Below are 6,122 nucleotides of genomic sequence, written 5' to 3'. Positions count from 1 at the left end.
AAGTAATGTGGGACAATTAAAATGTTCAATTAAAGTCCCGTGGTAAATTTTAGAAATGCAAAGGGTATTGACAATTGTGAGCCATTATAGGAATATGTTAAACATATATATAGGGCCTTCCTAATGGCCGTGGATCATGTGCAGATGAATAAGTTAGTCTAGGCACCGAGCCCTCATTTTATAAGATGCTTTCTCTCTCTTTCTTGGCTTTTTGGCCGACGTGGGACATGGAGTAAACGAAAAGGAAGAATGGAAAGGGAGAACGAAAAGGGAGAAGAACCGTGGCTATTTTGCCCCACGTAGCGTGGGTATTTTGCCGATCGACGCTAGGAGCTTGAGAAGTTGTTGAACCCTATTCCAAACCCCGTTTTTGATCAACTCGTTTCAATTGGGAGGCTCATTACTGATTACCAAGATGCGAGTGATGCGGCTGGGTCTGCTGTGGCTAATGGGGATGAGGCACTTGATGATGATGTGGGTGTTGCAGTTGAGTTTGAGGATAATGAAGATGACAATGAGGAGAGTGATCTCGATTTGGTCCAGGAGGATGAAGAGGAGGACGACGATGTTGCAGAACCAACCAGTTCTTTGGCCATGCAGATGGGTGTCGGGATAGATGATGATGATATGTGGGAAGCTAGTGAGGGCATGAGCTTGAATGTTCAGGACGTCGATGCTTATTGGCTTCAAAGAAAGATTTCTTCGGCTTATGAACAACAGATTCATCCCAGCAGTGTCAGAAGTTTGCAGAGGGGGTGCTGAAGATTCTTGCAGAGGGGGTGCTGAAGATTCTTGCTGAAGGGGATGCTAAGGAGGTTGAGACTAAGCTATTGTTGCACCTTCAGTTTGATAAGTCCATCCTCATTAAGTTTTTGTTGCGGAATAGGTTCAAAATCGTATGGTGCCAAATATACTTGAATCCTATGTCTTTTCTCTTCGGCTGTTTGGGTGTTTTTCCTATTTATTTATTTGTGAAATATAAAAAATATATATTTAATATACAATTTATTTCATATCGAAATTCTCTATTTTTTGAAAACTCCTATATGGGCGGGTTATGTCATATCCCGTGTCTCGTATTGCGTTGGTACTAACAAGTGATTGAGGACTAAGAGCTTTTGCTTCTGTGAAAAGAAGGGTTTCTCTTTTTTTACGTTATGTATATATTTTGTTGTCTCTTCTTTTCTTTCCTTTTTGGAATAATGAATCTTCATTATCCTCGTACCTTCCCTGCAATTTAATAAGAAACACGAAGAAAGCCCCAAACGTCTCGTCAAAAGGCAATGGCCTAATTATGTTCCCCCAAACTTCCATTCGAATTCGTGACGAGTAAGATAGGATGGTGCTGCTGTAGCCAGAAAATTTATTCCACGGTCGATAAGAAGAAAACTAGAAGAACGACATGATAACGAATCAAATTTGTCTTGCGGAAGATCGAAGTTAAACATTTAAAGAAAAAAGATTTGCGTGTGATGTGGGCAGAGAATAATACTTTCAAAGAGATCACTGCATCAAACTTCCTCTTTTTTTTTTTTTTTCTGTCACCAAGCTTTTTTGTGTGTTGGATAAATCACTTAAACTTCCATGACTTTTTATTGGATACATAACCTTTGGGAAAATTACTAAAAAAAAGTATTAAACTTATTGTAATTGTATCAATTCAGTCCTAAACTTTTTACATTTATGTCAATTCAGTCCATCTGATCAACTTTGATTAAAAATCACTAACTTGACAAATTTTTAATAATATATTAGTATTTTCTTTTTCTTTTATTTCTATCTTCTTTTTCGTCTAGCCCAGCTGGAGGAAATGGGCTAGGGTTCCGGCGACGACCCAGAAACCAGATTGGCGCTACCTCAGAGTCTGCTTGTCGCATTGCTCACGAACGACCTCATGTTCCCCATCGTTCTCCTCCAGTTTCTCGCCACTAGTGAGTGAGCTCTCCCCCTATCTCTCTAGGTTTCTGAAATTTGTTTGGTCAGTTATGGAAAAGAGGGAAATTGAAATAGGTGGGGATGGGTTTCCAAGTCAGAATCAAAACCGAGGTTTGCGATTTGAAAGCATAGAGGGAAGGACGGACTGAAGAATTTCGCTGAGCAGAATGACCCAGCTCGTGACGTCGACCGGACATGGAAAGTACGGACTAAGTTTCCTCTTTCATTCCCCATAGGTGACCGGAGGGACTCGGATAAATGCAAGCGAACCAAATCTCAATTTTTGTGTGGCGAGGGCGAGCTTTGCTTGAGGTCGGCATCCGATGAAGAAAAAGAAAGGAAAGAAAGAATGTTTAAAAGATAAAAAATCGAAAAAAATATTAAAATATTATTAAAAAATTATCACATCAGCAATGATAGTGTCACATCGACTATTTTTGGTCAAAATTAATCAGATAGATTGAATTAACATAAATACAAAAAGTTTATGACTGAATTGGTACAAATACAAAATGTTTAAGATCGCACCGACAAAAAAAAAAAAAAGTTAAAAGATTGAAGTGACACAATTACAGTAGGTTTATAATTTTTTTGGTAATTTTCCCCGTAACTTTTCATGCCATTATCTTTCTTTTTTTCCTACGGCAAGCGACACAACGAGTGATATATGCATTAGGCAACTATCGACATCACCATGATTTGCTTAACCCAAATGGACCATTCAATCCATCTAGATTATCATCTCGCGCATTACTATGAATATATACATGACGGGACAAAATAATTTGATGTAGATATGAATAGAATATCTTTGATTTTTTGTTTCAAGTAAAACTGTAATAACTATGATAGAGGACGAAATTTTATCTTAAAAGAATTATTCAAATTATAAAGATGTATCTTCTATATAATCTTCTTTTTTTATCACTCATGATTGGCACATCATCCAAATACAATGCCTTGTAACTAAAAAAGTTGTATATATTGATCCATCAAAATGCGGATCTTAGAGAGGCATGTTAAAAAATGGAAAAATTAGTTAATTTTCGATTGGACGACTCTGTGAATTTTAACTATAGATCTCTATAGATCTTAGAGCCCCTCTGAATAAAAAGATAATTAATACGGTGGGTGATGACGGAGATGATAAAAGTTCAAGGCGATTATTTTCAGTCTGTCCTTCACAATAGGTGTTAGGTGAAGTTTTGCCAAAAATAACATGACGAAGTTTTACTTCATCTTTTATTTTAACTTTTGTATTGATTGATCTTTTACTTCATCTCTGAAGGTGTCCTTCTGCTCAGTCCCCAACATTGAGCGAGTGGTCTTGTTTCATCAAAGGATCAAACCAACCCCCACCCCCACCCCTTCTTTTGTTTTCCTCTTTACCTCGTCCATCTTTTTCATGAACCCCTGTCCCTCACGTCGCCCACAACTGTTGTTTACCGCTGCTAGATCCATCCACTTGCGGATAATTAGTCAAAACAAAAAAAAGACTAACGTTTATTAACAAATTCACTTTTTCTCGCGAACCCGTTATTATTTACCGATGCTAACGAGAACACTATGGTGATGATCATGTTGGCCTGTTTCGGCCAGCGGTGCTTTGTCAATTCTTCTGAAACAGAAGAAGTTCAAGTATTGATCTCACCCGCGAACATGCTCTCATATACATGACATGGGAGTAATGAAATGCCCCCATGTGAATCGACTAGGTGTAATAAAATAATGTTCCATTGGAGAGAGGGGAACATATTTACTGACCAAAGGCGCGTCATTAAACGCGTACCCAATAGATATATCATAGGGGAATGGTTACAAAGGCCAAATAGAAACAAGCACCCTTTGATTCCGACCAAAAAAAAAAAAAAAAAAACAAGCACCTATTGATGAGGTATAAATAGATACGTATTTACCCAGTCAAAGAATGGAGAACTGATGTTGTCAACATGTACTAGTCTTGTAAAAGGGTGTCCAACGTGATGTGGGAGTAATGGGCAGTAATGTGACCAGATGACCTAGCAGTGACTAGTGCGCATTTGAGGTCTTTTTAGTGTCCTTCCTCTTGATGAGTTGAGAGGTGAGGACAAGAGGATTTGAAAGTTTTGGTTGTTCTTGCTTATTGCTTATTGACACCATTGACATACAAAACAAAAAAACCTATCAGAAAAGATCTCCAAATAATCACCACGTGAATACTCTACTCGATATATCATCTTTATGTTGATTTATAAAAGATACTTACATAACTCCGAACTCGTGAGATTTTGTGGGACTGCCGTAGTTTAAACTTTAATTATTAAATCGTATTTTAAAATTTAGTTATTAAACTTACGTTTAGTCTGGTCTTTTTTGCCTAGTATTAAGTGTAAACATAATTAGAGAGACAAACGCTAATATCATATAAGATTTTGTGGGACTTCTGCCATCTGTTCTAAAAACTTAAGCAGTATGTATGCCAACAACACCCAGCTCTTTGACCGGCCAATGGATCTAGCTGCACGCCTCCAACAAACCTTTGTTTATCTTTGTGCGGTCGATGTGCGGCATATTAAAGTCCCTTATAAACAATCAATTCTTTTAGTGTGATCTTTTTCGGCTCTCATGCATGTGTTTTTTTTTTTAATGTATTCGGTCAATTTGAAGGACGGTATGCTAAAGCAACATTAACTGCGGCCTGGAATAACCTGAACGAGGTATTCACGCATTTACTGCTGCAACACTTTAACGATCGCAGTATCCTCGATCTCGTGGAAATTGACTAGGCTGGCGACGGAACCTGGCGGAGGATCCGCTTCCTGATGGTAGGGGCCGGATTCACGTAGGGCGACCAGAGCTTCTTCCACTTCCCGGTCTAATTATTTGCAAAATAATCCAGTTTCTGCAAACACCAATGTAGATCTTTTTTTGCCCTGGTGGAAACTTAGAACTTGGTAATCGCGCTTAAAAGTTCAACGTTGGACGTCAACAACATTTGCTTGGATTGGTAATCCTTACGGTTCAGAGATATAGCGTGCTTATGGTTTGATTGCAAGTTTTGTCCAATAATACTGTATATGTATTCGCAAGCTTTTTCATGGAATTAATAAGGTCTAATGATTAATCATGACATACACCATCGATGTTTAAAAATATTTCCACGAGTGATTCTATCCATCATTAATTTTGGAATTATAACTCTTTATTATCTCGCTAACCCTCTTTGATAGTATCGGTAGTTAGATAAGATCGCTTGTCAAAAAAATATTCACAGCAAATGATATTTGCTCTAGTTTTCCCTTTATTTATTCAACCTTGGCCAACATGATTTTTTTTAAACGATATTTTCCCATTTTCTTTACTTATCTGATTTATCTGGGATTTGTCATTGGCGTAAAAAGCAAGTAGAAATTTGGCGAGAATAGTTGGGAGGAGGTAAGATTTTGAGACATGGAGTTGGTGTCAATTTTGTTTCAAAGGTCTTCGGGAGTGCTGAATCAAATTCACTCTTCATATCCTACTTTTGAAGGATATTTTTCTGTAGGGAGAAAATATTTGCTGGGACTAGCTTATTTTCCGCATTTGCAACGTTGGAAAATTCGAAAAACGTTTTCAAAGAAGTTATTTTCTGCGAAACAAATGGAGCCATGGAAGAAACTTGCACCTCCAAAAGTTAGTGAAAACGGTTCATTTATGTTGTCGGTGATGCAAAGCAAGGGGTAATGTTGCATTGCTCCGTTGAATTTTATTGGAGCCCGTTTCTAGTTCAACTAGAAGTGGACCGTGCAAATGATACCAGCATTCTCATTCTTGACAAGATCTACGCCTCAGCCAAGAAATAGGAACGTGCCAATGTCATGATCTTTTTGACCCAAAAAAAAAAAAACAATGTCATGATCTTCAACCCCGGTCGTTGGTGGAATCACTTTCATATTATAAGGCCTTTAAACAAGACCTTGAACCATATGTTAATACCAACGGTCACCCAGTTGACTGCCTATCGTTACTTATGAGCTTGGACAGGAGCCAGAATTACTATTTCGCAGTTGGAACTTTGTCCCAGTGCAAGAAGGAGCTATTTTCAGAACATGGAGACAGAGCTAGCATTCGAGATAGCCCTGAAGACTCGGGTGTGGGTTGGATCGTTGTCAACGCAACAGAAGCAAAAGTCCATTTTCGAAGTATATCGCCAGAACATCATGGGAAGC

Source organism: Rhodamnia argentea, chromosome 10 (assembly GCF_020921035.1).
Source record: "Rhodamnia argentea isolate NSW1041297 chromosome 10, ASM2092103v1, whole genome shotgun sequence".
Lineage (NCBI taxonomy): Eukaryota > Viridiplantae > Streptophyta > Magnoliopsida > Myrtales > Myrtaceae > Rhodamnia > Rhodamnia argentea.
The sequence above is the reverse complement of the archived record's forward strand: the minus strand, read 5'-3'. Positions refer to the sequence as shown.